The following is a 22,423-nucleotide window of genomic DNA, read 5'->3' as shown; positions in this document are numbered from 1 at the left end:
CTAGAAGCTAAAGTCGCAGAAATGTCACACATATTTGGCCTGCAACTTTCTGTGCGACAAATTCAGACAGGAAAAATCAGTATAAATCCTTAGAAAATTATCCCCCAGTGTCTCCATCTGCTGGCGGTATTGAATAAGCATTGCTGCACTGATGGGGTATGCATTAGACGAAAAAAAAGAAGAAAAAGAAGAATAATACGCCCAGAAAAGAGGCGAAAAGGAGAAAAACGTAAAAAAACGTGAAAAAAAAGTAAGAGGAAGAGAAGGGAAAAAAAGGTGGAAATGGGTTTAAAAGTGATTTCGGCGGAGAAATATATATATATATATATATATATATATATATATATATATATATATATACGCGCACACACACACATATATATAAACGTATTCTCCGTTGAGATATTGCAGCCGCTGCTGTGTCCAGGCCCAGGAGCCTTAGCACTGTGCTGTGATGTCACTCAATACCACTGACATCACTAGGTGTAAACAACATCTCTCCTTTGCTGTGTATGTGACTATGGAGCTGTTTGGTGATGTCGTCTATTATGGCCTTCATAGAAGCAACAGGAGATTGTTGCATCCATCTAGAACCCTCAGAACTACAGTGCTATGATGTCACTCACTTCCACAGGCCTTGCAGAGTGTAAACAACAACAACCCAGCTTTGTTGTGTATGTAACCATAGGGATTTGTGATGTCACCTAGAACCTTCACAGCAGCGACAGCTTTATGAGGAGCATCAGCACTGCTCTGCCTGAGCAGAACCATCACCGCCATAGGTTGTCAAATAACCCGGGTTTAACCCACACAGGTAAGTCCAATGGGGTGCAGGCATGTCCTCTATGCTTACAGCTTCCCGTGGGTGTTGGTTTGATACCGTTTGGGGACAGCCAAGGAGGCATCTGCAGGCAACAAAGGTAGGTGTGTGCTTGTGTGTGTGTTTCCTATGCAGATCCTAAGCCCAGTGTCACATGCAAGTAGGAGGAGTAAGAAGGGTTCCTGGCAAATCCGGGTTATGGATTGCATTTAAAAAGGCCCCGTGGGAGTGCAATGGGCCCCTGTCTTGCTGCTTAGCAATATAGGTATGGGTTTAGGTTCTGCTGTGTGTACTGGTGGTTGACTGCCCCCCAGCCCAGAGTGTGCATGGAAAATTGTCTGGCAGCCTCCCTGACAGCAAGCAGTGATAGTGCCCATGAAGGGCACCTTGTTGGGCCCGCCCCTTTCACGGTTATCGCTTCTCGGCCTTTTGGCTAAGATCAAGTGTAGTATCTGTTCTTATCAGTTTAATATCTGATACGTCCCCTATCTGGGGACCATATATTAAATGGATTTTTGAGAACGGGGGCCGATTTCGAAGCTTGCTTCCGTCGCCCTATGCATTGACCCGATATGGCAGTATCTTCGGGTACAGTGCACCACCCCCTTACAGGGTTAAAAAGAAAGATTCCTACTTTCATTGCTACCTGCTTGCTGGCTAGCCAGCTAGCCAGCCCTGTGGGCCTTGCTGCTGCTGCAGCCAAAAAACAAAAGGTGGTGCTGCTGCTGCTTCTGCTGCTTCTGCTTCTGCTTGTGTCTGGCCGCTGTTGGAGCGTCCAGGCACAGGACTTCTGCTGCTGCTGACTAAATGGCCTCCTTAATTGGATCATTTGAGTAGCCAGCACACCTGTGCAGGTAGGGCATGACATGATAGGCAGCTGCCTTGATAGCGGGTGGGTGCTGAATGTTCCTAATTGACAAAATAAGATTAATGCTTATGAAGAAATATAAAATCTCATCCCTTCCCCAATATCGCGCCACACCCCTACCCCTTAATTCCCTGGTTGAACTTGATGGACATATGTCTTTTTTCGACCGTACTAACTATGTAACTATGTAACATAACATGGGGGGGGGGGGGGGGGTCTCCTGGCTGTTCACACAGGTGTGTCATTGCTGTACATTGACCATGCATTGCTTCTGTGGTATTGCAAAGGCAAAGACAAATGCTTCCAGCCATCCATTGCACTAATGGATTGGTCATCAGCTGGCTGTCTATGTCCCGCATCAATATAGACCAAAGTACAGAGGGTTAGGCTATGCTATTGTGCACCTACCTGATGCATCAGAAGGTGCGAGGCCCTTGCTAAATTCTGTGCACAGACTTTGAGATCTATACTTTAGACTGTATCTAAACCTGCTCCAACATGGACTGACATTCTGGCCTACTTTCAGCCGATGCGACTTGTCTGTCGCTGAACAGTCGCTTTTTATGTATTCAGCACCTATGTATAATGTTGTAAAAATGCTCTAGAAGCTAAAGTCGCAGAAATGTCACACATATTTGGCCTGCAACTTTCTGTGCGACAAATTCAGACAGGAAAAATCAGTATAAATCCTTAGAAAATTATCCCCCAGTGTCTCCATCTGCTGGCGGTATTGAATAAGCATTGCTGCACTGATGGGGTATGCATTAGACGAAAAAAAAGAAGAAAAAGAAGAATAATACGCCCAGAAAAGAGGCGAAAAGGAGAAAAACGTAAAAAAAACGTGAAAAAAAAGTAAGAGGAAGAGAAGGGAAAAAAAGGTGGAAATGGGTTTAAAAGTGATTTCGGCGGAGAAATATATATATATATATATATATATATATATATATATATATATATACGCGCACACACACACATATATATAAACGTATTCTCCGTTGAGATATTGCAGCCGCTGCTGTGTCCAGGCCCAGGAGCCTTAGCACTGTGCTGTGATGTCACTCAATACCACTGACATCACTAGGTGTAAACAACATCTCTCCTTTGCTGTGTATGTGACTATGGAGCTGTTTGGTGATGTCGTCTATTATGGCCTTCATAGAAGCAACAGGAGATTGTTGCATCCATCTAGAACCCTCAGAACTACAGTGCTATGATGTCACTCACTTCCACAGGCCTTGCAGAGTGTAAACAACAACAACCCAGCTTTGTTGTGTATGTAACCATAGGGATTTGTGATGTCACCTAGAACCTTCACAGCAGCGACAGCTTTATGAGGAGCATCAGCACTGCTCTGCCTGAGCAGAACCATCACCGCCATAGGTTGTCAAATAACCCGGGTTTAACCCACACAGGTAAGTCCAATGGGGTGCAGGCATGTCCTCTATGCTTACAGCTTCCCGTGGGTGTTGGTTTGATACCGTTTGGGGACAGCCAAGGAGGCATCTGCAGGCAACAAAGGTAGGTGTGTGCTTGTGTGTGTTTCCTATGCAGATCCTAAGCCCAGTGTCACATGCAAGTAGGAGGAGTAAGAAGGGTTCCTGGCAAATCCGGGTTATGGATTGCATTTAAAAAGGCCCCGTGGGAGTGCAATGGGCCCCTGTCTTGCTGCTTAGCAATAATGGTATGGGTTTAGGTTCTGCTGTGTGTACTGGTGGTTGACTGCCCCCCAGCCCAGAGTGTGCATGGAAAATTGTCTGGCAGCCTCCCTGACAGCAAGCAGTGATAGTGCCCATGAAGGGCACCTTGTTGGGCCCGCCCCTTTCACGGTTATCGCTTCTCGGCCTTTTGGCTAAGATCAAGTGTAGTATCTGTTCTTATCAGTTTAATATCTGATACGTCCCCTATCTGGGGACCATATATTAAATGGATTTTTGAGAACGGGGGCCGATTTCGAAGCTTGCTTCCGTCGCCCTATGCATTGACCCGATATGGCAGTATCTTCGGGTACAGTGCACCACCCCCTTACAGGGTTAAAAAGAAAGATTCCTACTTTCATTGCTACCTGCTTGCTGGCTAGCCAGCTAGCCAGCCCTGTGGGCCTTGCTGCTGCTGCAGCCAAAAAACAAAAGGTGGTGCTGCTGCTGCTTCTGCTTCTGCTTGTGTCTGGCCGCTGTTGGAGCGTCCAGGCACAGGACTTCTGCTGCTGCTGACTAAATGGCCTCCTTAATTGGATCATTTGAGTAGCCAGCACACCTGTGCAGGTAGGGCATGACATGATAGGCAGCTGCCTTGATAGCGGGTGGGTGCTGAATGTTCCTAATTGACAAAATAAGATTAATGCTTATGAAGAAATATAAAATCTCATCCCTTCCCCAATATCGCGCCACACCCCTACCCCTTAATTCCCTGGTTGAACTTGATGGACATATGTCTTTTTTCGACCGTACTAACTATGTAACTATGTAACATAACATGGGGGGGGGGGGGTCTCCTGGCTGTTCACACAGGTGTGTCATTGCTGTACATTGACCATGCATTGCTTCTGTGGTATTGCAAAGGCAAAGACAAATGCTTCCAGCCATCCATTGCACTAATGGATTGGTCATCAGCTGGCTGTCTATGTCCCGCATCAATATAGACCAAAGTACAGAGGGTTAGGCTATGCTATTGTGCACCTACCTGATGCATCAGAAGGTGCGAGGCCCTTGCTAAATTCTGTGCACAGACTTTGAGATCTATACTTTAGACTGTATCTAAACCTGCTCCAACATGGACTGACATTCTGGCCTACTTTCAGCCGATGCGACTTGTCTGTCGCTGAACAGTCGCTTTTTATGTATTCAGCACCTATGTATAATGTTGTAAAAATGCTCTAGAAGCTAAAGTCGCAGAAATGTCACACATATTTGGCCTGCAACTTTCTGTGCGACAAATTCAGACAGGAAAAATCAGTATAAATCCTTAGAAAATTATCCCCCAGTGTCTCCATCTGCTGGCGGTATTGAATAAGCATTGCTGCACTGATGGGGTATGCATTAGACGAAAAAAAAGAAGAAAAAGAAGAATAATACGCCCAGAAAAGAGGCGAAAAGGAGAAAAACGTAAAAAAAAACGTGAAAAAAAAGTAAGAGGAAGAGAAGGGAAAAAAAGGTGGAAATGGGTTTAAAAGTGATTTCGGCGGAGAAATATATATATATATATATATATATATATATATATATATACGCGCACACACACACATATATATAAACGTATTCTCCGTTGAGATATTGCAGCCGCTGCTGTGTCCAGGCCCAGGAGCCTTAGCACTGTGCTGTGATGTCACTCAATACCACTGACATCACTAGGTGTAAACAACATCTCTCCTTTGCTGTGCATGTGACTATGGAGCTGTTTGGTGATGTCGTCTATTACGGCCTTCATAGAAGCAACAGGAGATTGTTGCATCCATCTAGAACCCTCAGAACTACAGTGCTATGATGTCACTCACTTCCACAGGCCTTGCAGAGTGTAAACAACAACAACCCAGCTTTGTTGTGTATGTAACCATAGGGATTTGTGATGTCACCTAGAACCTTCACAGCAGCGACAGCTTTATGAGGAGCATCAGCACTGCTCTGCCTGAGCAGAACCATCACCGCCATAGGTTGTCAAATAACCCGGGTTTAACCCACACAGGTAAGTCCAATGGGGTGCAGGCATGTCCTCTATGCTTACAGCTTCCCGTGGGTGTTGGTTTGATACCGTTTGGGGACAGCCAAGGAGGCATCTGCAGGCAACAAAGGTAGGTGTGTGCTTGTGTGTGTGTTTCCTATGCAGATCCTAAGCCCAGTGTCACATGCAAGTAGGAGGAGTAAGAAGGGTTCCTGGCAAATCCGGGTTATGGATTGCATTTAAAAAGGCCCCGTGGGAGTGCAATGGGCCCCTGTCTTGCTGCTTAGCAATAATGGTATGGGTTTAGGTTCTGCTGTGTGTACTGGTGGTTGACTGCCCCCCAGCCCAGAGTGTGCATGGAAAATTGTCTGGCAGCCTCCCTGACAGCAAGCAGTGATAGTGCCCATGAAGGGCACCTTGTTGGGCCCGCCCCTTTCACGGTTATCGCTTCTCGGCCTTTTGGCTAAGATCAAGTGTAGTATCTGTTCTTATCAGTTTAATATCTGATACGTCCCCTATCTGGGGACCATATATTAAATGGATTTTTGAGAACGGGGGCCGATTTCGAAGCTTGCTTCCGTCGCCCTATGCATTGACCCGATATGGCAGTATCTTCGGGTACAGTGCACCACCCCCTTACAGGGTTAAAAAGAAAGATTCCTACTTTCATTGCTACCTGCTTGCTGGCTAGCCAGCTAGCCAGCCCTGTGGGCCTTGCTGCTGCTGCAGCCAAAAAACAAAAGGTGGTGCTGCTGCTGCTTCTGCTGCTTCTGCTTCTGCTTGTGTCTGGCCGCTTTTGGAGCGTCCAGGCACAGGACTTCTGCTGCTGCTGACTAAATGGCCTCCTTAATTGGATCATTTGAGTAGCCAGCACACCTGTGCAGGTAGGGCATGACATGATAGGCAGCTGCCTTGATAGCGGGTGGGTGCTGAATGTTCCTAATTGACAAAATAAGATTAATGCTTATGAAGAAATATAAAATCTCATCCCTTCCCCAATATCGCGCCACACCCCTACCCCTTAATTCCCTGGTTGAACTTGATGGACATATGTCTTTTTTCGACCGTACTAACTATGTAACTATGTAACATAACATGGGGGGGGGGGGTCTCCTGGCTGTTCACACAGGTGTGTCATTGCTGTACATTGACCATGCATTGCTTCTGTGGTATTGCAAAGGCAAAGACAAATGCTTCCAGCCATCCATTGCACTAATGGATTGGTCATCAGCTGGCTGTCTATGTCCCGCATCAATATAGACCAAAGTACAGAGGGTTAGGCTATGCTATTGTGCACCTACCTGATGCATCAGAAGGTGCGAGGCCCTTGCTAAATTCTGTGCACAGACTTTGAGATCTATACTTTAGACTGTATCTAAACCTGCTCCAACATGGACTGACATTCTGGCCTACTTTCAGCCGATGCGACTTGTCTGTCGCTGAACAGTCGCTTTTTATGTATTCAGCACCTATGTATAATGTTGTAAAAATGCTCTAGAAGCTAAAGTCGCAGAAATGTCACACATATTTGGCCTGCAACTTTCTGTGCGACAAATTCAGACAGGAAAAATCAGTATAAATCCTTAGAAAATTATCCCCCAGTGTCTCCATCTGCTGGCGGTATTGAATAAGCATTGCTGCACTGATGGGGTATGCATTAGACGAAAAAAAAGAAAAAAAAGAAGAATAATACGCCCAGAAAAGAGGCGAAAAGGAGAAAAACGTAAAAAAACGTGAAAAAAAAGTAAGAGGAAGAGAAGGGAAAAAAAGGTGGAAATGGGTTTAAAAGTGATTTCGGCGGAGAAATATATATATATATATATATATATATATATATATATATATATATACGCGCACACACACACATATATATAAACGTATTCTCCGTTGAGATATTGCAGCCGCTGCTGTGTCCAGGCCCAGGAGCCTTAGCACTGTGCTGTGATGTCACTCAATACCACTGACATCACTAGGTGTAAACAACATCTCTCCTTTGCTGTGTATGTGACTATGGAGCTGTTTGGTGATGTCGTCTATTATGGCCTTCATAGAAGCAACAGGAGATTGTTGCATCCATCTAGAACCCTCAGAACTACAGTGCTATGATGTCACTCACTTCCACAGGCCTTGCAGAGTGTAAACAACAACAACCCAGCTTTGTTGTGTATGTAACCATAGGGATTTGTGATGTCACCTAGAACCTTCACAGCAGCGACAGCTTTATGAGGAGCATCAGCACTGCTCTGCCTGAGCAGAACCATCACCGCCATAGGTTGTCAAATAACCCGGGTTTAACCCACACAGGTAAGTCCAATGGGGTGCAGGCATGTCCTCTATGCTTACAGCTTCCCGTGGGTGTTGGTTTGATACCGTTTGGGGACAGCCAAGGAGGCATCTGCAGGCAACAAAGGTAGGTGTGTGCTTGTGTGTGTGTTTCCTATGCAGATCCTAAGCCCAGTGTCACATGCAAGTAGGAGGAGTAAGAAGGGTTCCTGGCAAATCCGGGTTATGGATTGCATTTAAAAAGGCCCCGTGGGAGTGCAATGGGCCCCTGTCTTGCTGCTTAGCAATAATGGTATGGGTTTAGGTTCTGCTGTGTGTACTGGTGGTTGACTGCCCCCCAGCCCAGAGTGTGCATGGAAAATTGTCTGGCAGCCTCCCTGACAGCAAGCAGTGATAGTGCCCATGAAGGGCACCTTGTTGGGCCCGCCCCTTTCACGGTTATCGCTTCTCGGCCTTTTGGCTAAGATCAAGTGTAGTATCTGTTCTTATCAGTTTAATATCTGATACGTCCCCTATCTGGGGACCATATATTAAATGGATTTTTGAGAACGGGGGCCGATTTCGAAGCTTGCTTCCGTCGCCCTATGCATTGACCCGATATGGCAGTATCTTCGGGTACAGTGCACCACCCCCTTACAGGGTTAAAAAGAAAGATTCCTACTTTCATTGCTACCTGCTTGCTGGCTAGCCAGCTAGCCAGCCCTGTGGGCCTTGCTGCTGCTGCAGCCAAAAAACAAAAGGTGGTGCTGCTGCTGCTTCTGCTGCTTCTGCTTCTGCTTGTGTCTGGCCGCTGTTGGAGCGTCCAGGCACAGGACTTCTGCTGCTGCTGACTAAATGGCCTCCTTAATTGGATCATTTGAGTAGCCAGCACACCTGTGCAGGTAGGGCATGACATGATAGGCAGCTGCCTTGATAGCGGGTGGGTGCTGAATGTTCCTAATTGATAAAATAAGATTAATGCTTATGAAGAAATATAAAATCTCATCCCTTCCCCAATATCGCGCCACACCCCTACCCCTTAATTCCCTGGTTGAACTTGATGGACATATGTCTTTTTTCGACCGTACTAACTATGTAACTATGTAACATAACATGGGGGGGGGGGGGGTCTCCTGGCTGTTCACACAGGTGTGTCATTGCTGTACATTGACCATGCATTGCTTCTGTGGTATTGCAAAGGCAAAGACAAATGCTTCCAGCCATCCATTGCACTAATGGATTGGTCATCAGCTGGCTGTCTATGTCCCGCATCAATATAGACCAAAGTACAGAGGGTTAGGCTATGCTATTGTGCACCTACCTGATGCATCAGAAGGTGCGAGGCCCTTGCTAAATTCTGTGCACAGACTTTGAGATCTATACTTTAGACTGTATCTAAACCTGCTCCAACATGGACTGACATTCTGGCCTACTTTCAGCCGATGCGACTTGTCTGTCGCTGAACAGTCGCTTTTTATGTATTCAGCACCTATGTATAATGTTGTAAAAATGCTCTAGAAGCTAAAGTCGCAGAAATGTCACACATATTTGGCCTGCAACTTTCTGTGCGACAAATTCAGACAGGAAAAATCAGTATAAATCCTTAGAAAATTATCCCCCAGTGTCTCCATCTGCTGGCGGTATTGAATAAGCATTGCTGCACTGATGGGGTATGCATTAGACGAAAAAAAAGAAGAAAAAGAAGAAGAATACGCCCAGAAAAGAGGCGAAAAGGAGAAAAACGTAAAAAAACGTGAAAAAAAAGTAAGAGGAAGAGAAGGGAAAAAAAGGTGGAAATGGGTTTAAAAGTGATTTCGGCGGAGAAATATATATATATATATATATATATATATATATATATATATACGCGCACACACACACATATATATAAACGTATTCTCCGTTGAGATATTGCAGCCGCTGCTGTGTCCAGGCCCAGGAGCCTTAGCACTGTGCTGTGATGTCACTCAATACCACTGACATCACTAGGTGTAAACAACATCTCTCCTTTGCTGTGTATGTGACTATGGAGCTGTTTGGTGATGTCGTCTATTATGGCCTTCATAGAAGCAACAGGAGATTGTTGCATCCATCTAGAACCCTCAGAACTACAGTGCTATGATGTCACTCACTTCCACAGGCCTTGCAGAGTGTAAACAACAACAACCCAGCTTTGTTGTGTATGTAACCATAGGGATTTGTGATGTCACCTAGAACCTTCACAGCAGCGACAGCTTTATGAGGAGCATCAGCACTGCTCTGCCTGAGCAGAACCATCACCGCCATAGGTTGTCAAATAACCCGGGTTTAACCCACACAGGTAAGTCCAATGGGGTGCAGGCATGTCCTCTATGCTTACAGCTTCCCGTGGGTGTTGGTTTGATACCGTTTGGGGACAGCCAAGGAGGCATCTGCAGGCAACAAAGGTAGGTGTGTGCTTGTGTGTGTGTTTCCTATGCAGATCCTAAGCCCAGTGTCACATGCAAGTAGGAGGAGTAAGAAGGGTTCCTGGCAAATCCGGGTTATGGATTGCATTTAAAAAGGCCCCGTGGGAGTGCAATGGGCCCCTGTCTTGCTGCTTAGCAATAATGGTATGGGTTTAGGTTCTGCTGTGTGTACTGGTGGTTGACTGCCCCCCAGCCCAGAGTGTGCATGGAAAATTGTCTGGCAGCCTCCCTGACAGCAAGCAGTGATAGTGCCCATGAAGGGCACCTTGTTGGGCCTGCCCCTTTCACGGTTATCGCTTCTCGGCCTTTTGGCTAAGATCAAGTGTAGTATCTGTTCTTATCAGTTTAATATCTGATACGTCCCCTATCTGGGGACCATATATTAAATGGATTTTTGAGAACGGGGGCCGATTTCGAAGCTTGCTTCTGTCGCCCTATGCATTGACCCGATATGGCAGTATCTTCGGGTACAGTGCACCACCCCCTTACAGGGTTAAAAAGAAAGATTCCTACTTTCATTGCTACCTGCTTGCTGGCTAGCCAGCTAGCCAGCCCTGTGGGCCTTGCTGCTGCTGCAGCCAAAAAACAAAAGGTGGTGCTGCTGCTGCTTCTGCTGCTTCTGCTTCTGCTTGTGTCTGGCCGCTGTTGGAGCGTCCAGGCACAGGACTTCTGCTGCTGCTGACTAAATGGCCTCCTTAATTGGATCATTTGAGTAGCCAGCACACCTGTGCAGGTAGGGCATGACATGATAGGCAGCTGCCTTGATAGCGGGTGGGTGCTGAATGTTCCTAATTGACAAAATAAGATTAATGCTTATGAAGAAATATAAAATCTCATCCCTTCCCCAATATCGCGCCACACCCCTACCCCTTAATTCCCTGGTTGAACTTGATGGACATATGTCTTTTTTCGACCGTACTAACTATGTAACTATGTAACATAACATGGGGGGGGGGGGGGGGTCTCCTGGCTGTTCACACAGGTGTGTCATTGCTGTACATTGACCATGCATTGCTTCTGTGGTATTGCAAAGGCAAAGACAAATGCTTCCAGCCATCCATTGCACTAATGGATTGGTCATCAGCTGGCTGTCTATGTCCCGCATCAATATAGACCAAAGTACAGAGGGTTAGGCTATGCTATTGTGCACCTACCTGATGCATCAGAAGGTGCGAGGCCCTTGCTAAATTCTGTGCACAGACTTTGAGATCTATACTTTAGACTGTATCTAAACCTGCTCCAACATGGACTGACATTCTGGCCTACTTTCAGCCGATGCGACTTGTCTGTCGCTGAACAGTCGCTTTTTATGTATTCAGCACCTATGTCTAATGTTGTAAAAATGCTCTAGAAGCTAAATTCGCAGAAATGTCACACATATTTGGCCTGCAACTTTCTGTGCGACAAATTCAGACAGGAAAAATCAGTATAAATCCTTAGAAAATTATCCCCCAGTGTCTCCATCTGCTGGCGGTATTGAATAAGCATTGCTGCACTGATGGGGTATGCATTAGACGAAAAAAAAGAAGAAAAAGAAGAATAATACGCCCAGAAAAGAGGCGAAAAGGAGAAAAACGTAAAAAAACGTGAAAAAAAAGTAAGAGGAAGAGAAGGGAAAAAAAGGTGGAAATGGGTTTAAAAGTGATTTCGGCGGAGAAATATATATATATATATATATATATATATATATATATATACGCGCACACACACACATATATATAAACGTATTCTCCGTTGAGATATTGCAGCCGCTGCTGTGTCCAGGCCCAGGAGCCTTAGCACTGTGCTGTGATGTCACTCAATACCACTGACATCACTAGGTGTAAACAACATCTCTCCTTTGCTGTGTATGTGACTATGGAGCTGTTTGGTGATGTCGTCTATTATGGCCTTCATAGAAGCAACAGGAGATTGTTGCATCCATCTAGAACCCTCAGAACTACAGTGCTATGATGTCACTCACTTCCACAGGCCTTGCAGAGTGTAAACAACAACAACCCAGCTTTGTTGTGTATGTAACCATAGGGATTTGTGATGTCACCTAGAACCTTCACAGCAGCGACAGCTTTATGAGGAGCATCAGCACTGCTCTGCCTGAGCAGAACCATCACCGCCATAGGTTGTCAAATAACCCGGGTTTAACCCACACAGGTAAGTCCAATGGGGTGCAGGCATGTCCTCTATGCTTACAGCTTCCCGTGGGTGTTGGTTTGATACCGTTTGGGGACAGCCAAGGAGGCATCTGCAGGCAACAAAGGTAGGTGTGTGCTTGTGTGTGTGTTTCCTATGCAGATCCTAAGCCCAGTGTCACATGCAAGTAGGAGGAGTAAGAAGGGTTCCTGGCAAATCCGGGTTATGGATTGCATTTAAAAAGGCCCCGTGGGAGTGCAATGGGCCCCTGTCTTGCTGCTTAGCAATAATGGTATGGGTTTAGGTTCTGCTGTGTGTACTGGTGGTTGACTGCCCCCCAGCCCAGAGTGTGCATGGAAAATTGTCTGGCAGCCTCCCTGACAGCAAGCAGTGATAGTGCCCATGAAGGGCACCTTGTTGGGCCCGCCCCTTTCACGGTTATCGCTTCTCGGCCTTTTGGCTAAGATCAAGTGTAGTATCTGTTCTTATCAGTTTAATATCTGATACGTCCCCTATCTGGGGACCATATATTAAATGGATTTTTGAGAACGGGGGCCGATTTCGAAGCTTGCTTCCGTCGCCCTATGCATTGACCCGATATGGCAGTATCTTCGGGTACAGTGCACCACCCCCTTACAGGGTTAAAAAGAAAGATTCCTACTTTCATTGCTACCTGCTTGCTGGCTAGCCAGCTAGCCAGCCCTGTGGGCCTTGCTGCTGCTGCAGCCAAAAAACAAAAGGTGGTGCTTCTGCTGCTTCTGCTTCTGCTTGTGTCTGGCCGCTGTTGGAGCGTCCAGGCACAGGACTTCTGCTGCTGCTGACTAAATGGCCTCCTTAATTGGATCATTTGAGTAGCCAGCACACCTGTGCAGGTAGGGCATGACATGATAGGCAGCTGCCTTGATAGCGGGTGGGTGCTGAATGTTCCTAATTGACAAAATAAGATTAATGCTTATGAAGAAATATAAAATCTCATCCCTTCCCCAATATCGCGCCACACCCCTACCCCTTAATTCCCTGGTTGAACTTGATGGACATATGTCTTTTTTCGACCGTACTAACTATGTAACTATGTAACATAACATGGGGGGGGGGGGGGTCTCCTGGCTGTTCACACAGGTGTGTCATTGCTGTACATTGACCATGCATTGCTTCTGTGGTATTGCAAAGGCAAAGACAAATGCTTCCAGCCATCCATTGCACTAATGGATTGGTCATCAGCTGGCTGTCTATGTCCCGCATCAATATAGACCAAAGTACAGAGGGTTAGGCTATGCTATTGTGCACCTACCTGATGCATCAGAAGGTGCGAGGCCCTTGCTAAATTCTGTGCACAAACTTTGAGATCTATACTTTAGACTGTATCTAAACCTGCTCCAACATGGACTGACATTCTGGCCTACTTTCAGCCGATGCGACTTGTCTGTCGCTGAACAGTCGCTTTTTATGTATTCAGCACCTATGTATAATGTTGTAAAAATGCTCTAGAAGCTAAAGTCGCAGAAATGTCACACATATTTGGCCTGCAACTTTCTGTGCGACAAATTCAGACAGGAAAAATCAGTATAAATCCTTAGAAAATTATCCCCCAGTGTCTCCATCTGCTGGCGGTATTGAATAAGCATTGCTGCACTGATGGGGTATACATTAGACGAAAAAAAAGAAGAAAAAGAAGAATAATACGCCCAGAAAAGAGGCGAAAAGGAGAAAAACGTAAAAAAACGTGAAAAAAAAGTAAGAGGAAGAGAAGGGAAAAAAAGGTGGAAATGGGTTTAAAAGTGATTTCGGCGGAGAAATATATATATATATATATATATATATATATATATATATATATATATATATATACGCGCACACACACACATATATATAAACGTATTCTCCGTTGAGATATTGCAGCCGCTGCTGTGTCCAGGCCCAGGAGCCTTAGCACTGTGCTGTGATGTCACTCAATACCACTGACATCACTAGGTGTAAACAACATCTCTCCTTTGCTGTGTATGTGACTATGGAGCTGTTTGGTGATGTCGTCTATTATGGCCTTCATAGAAGCAACAGGAGATTGTTGCATCCATCTAGAACCCTCAGAACTACAGTGCTATGATGTCACTCACTTCCACAGGCCTTGCAGAGTGTAAACAACAACAACCCAGCTTTGTTGTGTATGTAACCATAGGGATTTGTGATGTCACCTAGAACCTTCACAGCAGCGACAGCTTTATGAGGAGCATCAGCACTGCTCTGCCTGAGCAGAACCATCACCGCCATAGGTTGTCAAATAACCCGGGTTTAACCCACACAGGTAAGTCCAATGGGGTGCAGGCATGTCCTCTATGCTTACAGCTTCCCGTGGGTGTTGGTTTGATACCGTTTGGGGACAGCCAAGGAGGCATCTGCAGGCAACAAAGGTAGGTGTGTGCTTGTGTGTGTGTTTCCTATGCAGATCCTAAGCCCAGTGTCACATGCAAGTAGGAGGAGTAAGAAGGGTTCCTGGCAAATCCGGGTTATGGATTGCATTTAAAAAGGCCCCGTGGGAGTGCAATGGGCCCCTGTCTTGCTGCTTAGCAATAATGGTATGGGTTTAGGTTCTGCTGTGTGTACTGGTGGTTGACTGCCCCCCAGCCCAGAGTGTGCATGGAAAATTGTCTGGCAGCCTCCCTGACAGCAAGCAGTGATAGTGCCCATGAAGGGCACCTTGTTGGGCCCGCCCCTTTCACGGTTATCGCTTCTCGGCCTTTTGGCTAAGATCGAGTGTAGTTCTGCTCACTTGGTCTGGCCAGAGGGTGTCTGGGGTACCCGGCTCCTTTGCCTGGGGGGATCGTCCTTCTTAACGGAGGGACTTCACCCCCCTGCTGCTATCAGGGAGCCGGCTTAGTCCCCAGACAACGGGAGGCGATCCCCACCTACCTACTTCGGTGGGGGAGGTGTCTGGACATCATGGACATGGAGGAAGATTGCGGTTTTTCTTCGGAAGGCGTGCCGCCTTTTGCGAGACTTCGGAATGGAGTTCGTATTTCCCTGCTCGATGTCCGGAAGAAGGAAAGAGGCCTTGTCTTTGTCGTGGAAGAAGTGCTGTTTAAGTTGCTGGAAGTCAAGAGGGAGCAAATCCTATCCATGCTTGAGTTTCCCAGAAGTGGATACTACGACGTGGTGCTGGCTTCTGAAGAGGACTATGAGTCATTTTGGAACATATTGCAGCAAAAGAAGGTATGTCCGGTTTTGGAAGGGGTGGAGATAGTTCCACATTTCCCACGTAGAGAACGATTGGTGACTATAAGGATGTATAGCCCATATACTTCGGAGGAGGATATCGTTACCTTTTTGTCTCGATTCTGTGACAGTGTTCTGCCTAAAGGCAAGGTATTTAATCAATATGGACTATGGACCACCAAGTGGAGGTTCCATGTGAAATTTAAAATGGCAGATGGCAAGTTAGTGATCCCCCCAGGACGGTTTAAAATTGGTTCTGTGAACGGGGATCTGTATTTTTCTGGCATGCAAGATTTTTGCCGCAAATGTAAACAGTACGGTCACAGAAAGGAGGATTGCACGTTTTTGTGGTGTTTCAAGTGTCAAGAGGAGGGTCACGACGTGGAAAATTGTCAAAAGAAAAGGAAATGCCATCTGTGTGGTGAGGAGGGCCATCTGCTTGGCTCGTGTCCTAAGAAAAAGTCTGAGAAAAATTCAGAGAAAAAGGAAGCTGTAAAAAGAAGCAGAGAGGAACCAGCTGAAGTGAAAGAACCAGAAGTGGAGCAGGTTCCAACTAGAAGACCTACAGAGCAGAAGAAGAAGAGAGAGGAGGAAGTGTATGTGCCAGTGCAGTATTTTGGTGTGCTTGGTGGTTTGTTGGAAAATTTGTCGGAAGCAGAAAGAAAAACGTTTGACAAAGATATGATGGATCTAAAGATAGGCTTGAAGAACCGGGAGGAAGAAGCTCGGGATAAAGTCTATTTTTCTTTCAAGGCAGACATGAACCGTTTTGTTGAAACGTATAAAATTCCAGGCTGGTTGGCGTCTCAAGTTAAGAAAGATATAGCAAATGGCAATATCAGTCGAGGACTGATAGACTTTCTAATGGTGTTTGCATGGAGGAAGGGGATGACCTTCTAATTTGGTTTTGCTTAATTAGAAAGTAATGTTTGGTTTTGCTATTTTATGTTGTTTCTTATTTTGTTTTTAAATGTTCTATTTTGTTTCATTAGTGTTTAAGAAAAGAAATAAAAACATGTTACCTGATGATGAACACAAAATTGAGTTCCAAATAAGATCTTGGAACTCTGAGTGAGTTCTGAGGGCTAACTTAAAAAAAAAATCTGTTCTTATCAGTTTAATATCTGATACGTCCCCTATCTGGGGACCATATATTAAATGGATTTTTGAGAACGGGGGCCGATTTCGAAGCTTGCTTCCGTCGCCCTATGCATTGACCCGATATGGCAGTATCTTCGGGTACAGTGCACCACCCCCTTACAGGGTTAAAAAGAAAGATTCCTACTTTCATTGCTACCTGCTTGCTGGCTAGCCAGCTAGCCAGCCCTGTGGGCCTTGCTGCTGCTGCAGCCAAAAAACAAAAGGTGGTGCTGCTGCTGCTTCTGCTGCTTCTGCTTCTGCTTGTGTCTGGCCGCTGTTGGAGCGTCCAGGCACAGGACTTCTGCTGCTGCTGACTAAATGGCCTCCTTAATTGGATCATTTGAGTAGCCAGCACACCTGTGCAGGTAGGGCATGACATGATAGGCAGCTGCCTTGATAGCGGGTGGGTGCTGAATGTTCCTAATTGACAAAATAAGATTAATGCTTATGAAGAAATATAAAATCTCATCCCTTCCCCAATATCGCGCCACACCCCTACCCCTTAATTCCCTGATTAAACTTGATGGACATATGTCTTTTTTCGACCGTACTAACTATGTAACTATGTAACATAACATGGGGGGGGGGGGGGGGGTCTCCTGGCTGTTCACACAGGTGTGTCATTGCTGTACATTGACCATGCATTGCTTCTGTGGTATTGCAAAGGCAAAGACAAATGCTTCCAGCCATCCATTGCACTAATGGATTGGTCATCAGCTGGCTGTCTATGTCCCGCATCAATATAGACCAAAGTACAGAGGGTTAGGCTATGCTATTGTGCACCTACCTGATGCATCAGAAGGTGCGAGGCCCTTGCTAAATTCTGTGCACAGACTTTGAGATCTATACTTTAGACTGTATCTAAACCTGCTCCAACATGGACTGACATTCTGGCCTACTTTCAGCCGATGCGACTTGTCTGTCGCTGAACAGTCGCTTTTTATGTATTCAGCACCTATGTATAATGTTGTAAAAATGCTCTAGTAGCTAAAGTCGCAGAAATGTCACACATATTTGGCCTGCAACTTTCTGTGCGACAAATTCAGACAGGAAAAATCAGTATAAATCCTTAGAAAATTATCCCCCAGTGTCTCCATCTGCTGGCGGTATTGAATAAGCATTGCTGCACTGAAGGGGTATGCATTAGACGAAAAAAAAGAAGAAAAAGAAGAATAATACGCCCAGAAAAGAGGCGAAAAGGAGAAAAACGTAAAAAAACGTGAAAAAAAAGTAAGAGGAAGAGAAGGGAAAAAAAGGTGGAAATGGGTTTAAAAGTGATTTCGGCGGAGAAATATATATATATATATATATATATATATATATATATATATACGCGCACACACACACATATATATAAACGTATTCTCCGTTGAGATATTGCAGCCGCTGCTGTGTCCAGGCCCAGGAGCCTTAGCACTGTGCTGTGATGTCACTCAATACCACTGACATCACTAGGTGTAAACAACATCTCTCCTTTGCTGTGTATGTGACTATGGAGCTGTTTGGTGATGTCATCTATTATGGCCTTCATAGAAGCAACAGGAGATTGTTGCATCCATCTAGAACCCTCAGAACTACAGTGCTATGATGTCACTCACTTCCACAGGCCTTGCAGAGTGTAAACAACAACAACCCAGCTTTGTTGTGTATGTAACCATAGGGATTTGTGATGTCACCTAGAACCTTCACAGCAGCGACAGCTTTATGAGGAGCATCAGCACTGCTCTGCCTGAGCAGAACCATCACCGCCATAGGTTGTCAAATAACCCGGGTTTAACCCACACAGGTAAGTCCAATGGGGTGCAGGCATGTCCTCTATGCTTACAGCTTCCCGTGGGTGTTGGTTTGATACCATTTGGGGACAGCCAAGGAGGCATCTGCAGGCAACAAAGGTAGGTGTGTGCTTGTGTGTGTGTTTCCTATGCAGATCCTAAGCCCAGTGTCACATGCAAGTAGGAGGAGTAAGAAGGGTTCCTGGCAAATCCGGGTTATGGATTGCATTTAAAAAGGCCCCGTGGGAGTGCAATGGGCCCCTGTCTTGCTGCTTAGCAATAATGGTATGGGTTTAGGTTCTGCTGTGTGTACTGGTGGTTGACTGCCCCCCAGCCCAGAGTGTGCATGGAAAATTGTCTGGCAGCCTCCCTGACAGCAAGCAGTGATAGTGCCCATGAAGGGCACCTTGTTGGGCCCGCCCCTTTCACGGTTATCGCTTCTCGGCCTTTTGGCTAAGATCAAGTGTAGTATCTGTTCTTATCAGTTTAATATCTGATACGTCCCCTATCTGGGGACCATATATTAAATGGATTTTTGAGAACGGGGGCCGATTTCGAAGCTTGCTTCCGTCGCCCTATGCATTGACCCGATATGGCAGTATCTTCGGGTACAGTGCACCACCCCCTTACAGGGTTAAAAAGAAAGATTCCTACTTTCATTGCTACCTGCTTGCTGGCTAGCCAGCTAGCCAGCCCTGTGGGCCTTGCTGCTGCTGCAGCCAAAAAACAAAAGGTGGTGCTGCTGCTGCTTCTGCTGCTTCTGCTTCTGCTTGTGTCTGGCCGCTGTTGGAGCGTCCAGGCACAGGACTTCTGCTGCTGCTGACTAAATGGCCTCCTTAATTGGATCATTTGAGTAGCCAGCACACCTGTGCAGGTAGGGCATGACATGATAGGCAGCTGCCTTGATAGCGGGTGGGTGCTGAATGTTCCTAATTGACAAAATAAGATTAATGCTTATGAAGAAATATAAAATCTCATCCCTTCCCCAATATCGCGCCACACCCCTACCCCTTAATTCCCTGGTTGAACTTGATGGACATATGTCTTTTTTCGACCGTACTAACTATGTAACTATGTAACATAACATGGGGGGGGGGGGGGTCTCCTGGCTGTTCACACAGGTGTGTCATTGCTGTACATTGACCATGCATTGCTTCTGTGGTATTGCAAAGGCAAAGACAAATGCTTCCAGCCATCCATTGCACTAATGGATTGGTCATCAGCTGGCTGTCTATGTCCCGCATCAATATAGACCAAAGTACAGAGGGTTAGGCTATGCTATTGTGCACCTACCTGATGCATCAGAAGGTGCGAGGCCCTTGCTAAATTCTGTGCACAGACTTTGAGATCTATACTTTAGACTGTATCTAAACCTGCTCCAACATGGACTGACATTCTGGCCTACTTTCAGCCGATGCGACTTGTCTGTCGCTGAACAGTCGCTTTTTATGTATTCAGCACCTATGTATAATGTTGTAAAAATGCTCTAGAAGCTAAAGTCGCAGAAATGTCACACATATTTGGCCTGCAACTTTCTGTGCGACAAATTCAGACAGGAAAAATCAGTATAAATCCTTAGAAAATTATCCCCCAGTGTCTCCATCTGCTGGCGGTATTGAATAAGCATTGCTGCACTGATGGGGTATGCATTAGACGAAAAAAAAGAAGAAAAAGAAGAATAATACGCCCAGAAAAGAGGCGAAAAGGAGAAAAACGTAAAAAAACGTGAAAAAAAAGTAAGAGGAAGAGAAGGGAAAAAAAGGTGGAAATGGGTTTAAAAGTGATTTCGGCGGAGAAATATATATATATATATATATATATATATATATATATATACGCGCACACACACACATATATATAAACGTATTCTCCGTTGAGATATTGCAGCCGCTGCTGTGTCCAGGCCCAGGAGCCTTAGCACTGTGCTGTGATGTCACTCAATACCACTGACATCACTACGTGTAAACAACATCTCTCCTTTGCTGTGTATGTGACTATGGAGCTGTTTGGTGATGTCGTCTATTATGGCCTTCATAGAAGCAACAGGAGATTGTTGCATCCATCTAGAACCCTCAGAACTACAGTGCTATGATGTCACTCACTTCCACAGGCCTTGCAGAGTGTAAACAACAACAACCCAGCTTTGTTGTGTATGTAACCATAGGGATTTGTGATGTCACCTAGAACCTTCACAGCAGCGACAGCTTTATGAGGAGCATCAGCACTGCTCTGCCTGAGCAGAACCATCACCGCCATAGGTTGTCAAATAACCCGGGTTTAACCCACACAGGTAAGTCCAATGGGGTGCAGGCATGTCCTCTATGCTTACAGCTTCCCGTGGGTGTTGGTTTGATACCGTTTGGGGACAGCCAAGGAGGCATCTGCAGGCAACAAAGGTAGGTGTGTGCTTGTGTGTGTGTTTCCTATGCAGATCCTAAGCCCAGTGTCACATGCAAGTAGGAGGAGTAAGAAGGGTTCCTGGCAAATCCGGGTTATGGATTGCATTTAAAAAGGCCCCGTGGGAGTGCAATGGGCCCCTGTCTTGCTGCTTAGCAATAATGGTATGGGTTTAGGTTCTGCTGTGTGTACTGGTGGTTGACTGCCCCCCAGCCCAGAGTGTGCATGGAAAATTGTCTGGCAGCCTCCCTGACAGCAAGCAGTGATAGTGCCCATGAAGGGCACCTTGTTGGGCCCGCCCCTTTCACGGTTATCGCTTCTCGGCCTTTTGGCTAAGATCAAGTGTAGTATCTGTTCTTATCAGTTTAATATCTGATACGTCCCCTATCTGGGGACCATATATTAAATGGATTTTTGAGAACGGGGGCCGATTTCGAAGCTTGCTTCCGTCGCCCTATGCATTGACCCGATATGGCAGTATCTTCGGGTACAGTGCACCACCCCCTTACAGGGTTAAAAAGAAAGATTCCTACTTTCATTGCTACCTGCTTGCTGGCTAGCCAGCTAGCCAGCCCTGTGGGCCTTGCTGCTGCTGCAGCCAAAAAACAAAAGGTGGTGCTGCTGCTGCTTCTGCTGCTTCTGCTTCTGCTTGTGTCTGGCCGCTGTTGGAGCGTCCAGGCACAGGACTTCTGCTGCTGCTGACTAAATGGCCTCCTTAATTGGATCATTTGAGTAGCCAGCACACCTGTGCAGGTAGGGCATGACATGATAGGCAGCTGCCTTGATAGCGGGTGGGTGCTGAATGTTCCTAATTGACAAAATAAGATTAATGCTTATGAAGAAATATAAAATCTCATCCCTTCCCCAATATCGCGCCACACCCCTACCCCTTAATTCCCTGGTTGAACTTGATGGACATATGTCTTTTTTCGACCGTACTAACTATGTAACTATGTAACATAACATGGGGGGGGGGGGTCTCCTGGCTGTTCACACAGGTGTGTCATTGCTGTACATTGACCATGCATTGCTTCTGTGGTATTGCAAAGGCAAAGACAAATGCTTCCAGCCATCCATTGCACTAATGGATTGGTCATCAGCTGGCTGTCTATGTCCCGCATCAATATAGACCAAAGTACAGAGGGTTAGGCTATGCTATTGTGCACCTACCTGATGCATCAGAAGGTGCGAGGCCCTTGCTAAATTCTGTGCACAGACTTTGAGATCTATACTTTAGACTGTATCTAAACCTGCTCCAACATGGACTGACATTCTGGCCTACTTTCAGCCGATGCGACTTGTCTGTCGCTGAACAGTCGCTTTTTATGTATTCAGCACCTATGTATAATGTTGTAAAAATGCTCTAGAAGCTAAAGTCGCAGAAATGTCACACATATTTGGCCTGCAACTTTCTGTGCGACAAATTCAGACAGGAAAAATCAGTATAAATCCTTAGAAAATTATCCCCCAGTGTCTCCATCTGCTGGCGGTATTGAATAAGCATTGCTGCACTGATGGGGTATGCATTAGACGAAAAAAAAGAAGAAAAAGAAGAATAATACGCCCAGAAAAGAGGCGAAAAGGAGAAAAACGTAAAAAAACGTGAAAAAAAAGTAAGAGGAAGAGAAGGGAAAAAAAGGTGGAAATGGGTTTAAAAGTGATTTCGGCGGAGAAATATATATATATATATATATATATATATATATATATATATATATATACG

The 22,423-nt window shown here is 45.7% G+C and overlaps 9 non-coding genes across 9 annotated transcripts; all 9 read left to right on the top strand.

Moving 5' to 3' along the window:
- The first annotated feature begins 1,233 nt into the window (after positions 1-1,233).
- LOC130329661 (U2 spliceosomal RNA) lies at positions 1,234-1,424 on the top strand. Its single transcript, XR_008873185.1, has one exon. It is a non-coding gene; the product is annotated as a U2 spliceosomal RNA (small nuclear RNA).
- A 2,093-nt stretch (positions 1,425-3,517) lies between these two features.
- Positions 3,518-3,708, top strand: LOC130329660 (U2 spliceosomal RNA). The gene has a single exon (XR_008873184.1). It is a non-coding gene; the product is annotated as a U2 spliceosomal RNA (small nuclear RNA).
- Positions 3,709-5,785: 2,077 nt separating this feature from the next.
- On the top strand, positions 5,786-5,976 carry LOC130329659 (U2 spliceosomal RNA). The gene has a single exon (XR_008873183.1). It is a non-coding gene; the product is annotated as a U2 spliceosomal RNA (small nuclear RNA).
- Positions 5,977-8,065: 2,089 nt separating this feature from the next.
- LOC130329656 (U2 spliceosomal RNA) lies at positions 8,066-8,256 on the top strand. The gene has a single exon (XR_008873181.1). It is a non-coding gene; the product is annotated as a U2 spliceosomal RNA (small nuclear RNA).
- Positions 8,257-10,343: 2,087 nt separating this feature from the next.
- Positions 10,344-10,534, top strand: LOC130329754 (U2 spliceosomal RNA). Its single transcript, XR_008873254.1, has one exon. It is a non-coding gene; the product is annotated as a U2 spliceosomal RNA (small nuclear RNA).
- A 2,087-nt stretch (positions 10,535-12,621) lies between these two features.
- LOC130329655 (U2 spliceosomal RNA) lies at positions 12,622-12,812 on the top strand. The gene has a single exon (XR_008873180.1). It is a non-coding gene; the product is annotated as a U2 spliceosomal RNA (small nuclear RNA).
- A 3,642-nt stretch (positions 12,813-16,454) lies between these two features.
- Positions 16,455-16,646, top strand: LOC130329708 (U2 spliceosomal RNA). The gene has a single exon (XR_008873224.1). It is a non-coding gene; the product is annotated as a U2 spliceosomal RNA (small nuclear RNA).
- Positions 16,647-18,736: 2,090 nt separating this feature from the next.
- On the top strand, positions 18,737-18,927 carry LOC130329654 (U2 spliceosomal RNA). Its single transcript, XR_008873179.1, has one exon. It is a non-coding gene; the product is annotated as a U2 spliceosomal RNA (small nuclear RNA).
- A 2,085-nt stretch (positions 18,928-21,012) lies between these two features.
- Positions 21,013-21,203, top strand: LOC130329653 (U2 spliceosomal RNA). Its single transcript, XR_008873178.1, has one exon. It is a non-coding gene; the product is annotated as a U2 spliceosomal RNA (small nuclear RNA).
- Positions 21,204-22,423: the final 1,220 nt, after the last annotated feature.

The sequence above is a fragment of the Hyla sarda genome, unplaced genomic scaffold (assembly GCF_029499605.1).
Source record: "Hyla sarda isolate aHylSar1 unplaced genomic scaffold, aHylSar1.hap1 scaffold_321, whole genome shotgun sequence".
NCBI lineage: Eukaryota > Metazoa > Chordata > Amphibia > Anura > Hylidae > Hyla > Hyla sarda.
The sequence above is the reverse complement of the archived record's forward strand: the minus strand, read 5'-3'. Positions and strand labels throughout refer to the sequence as shown.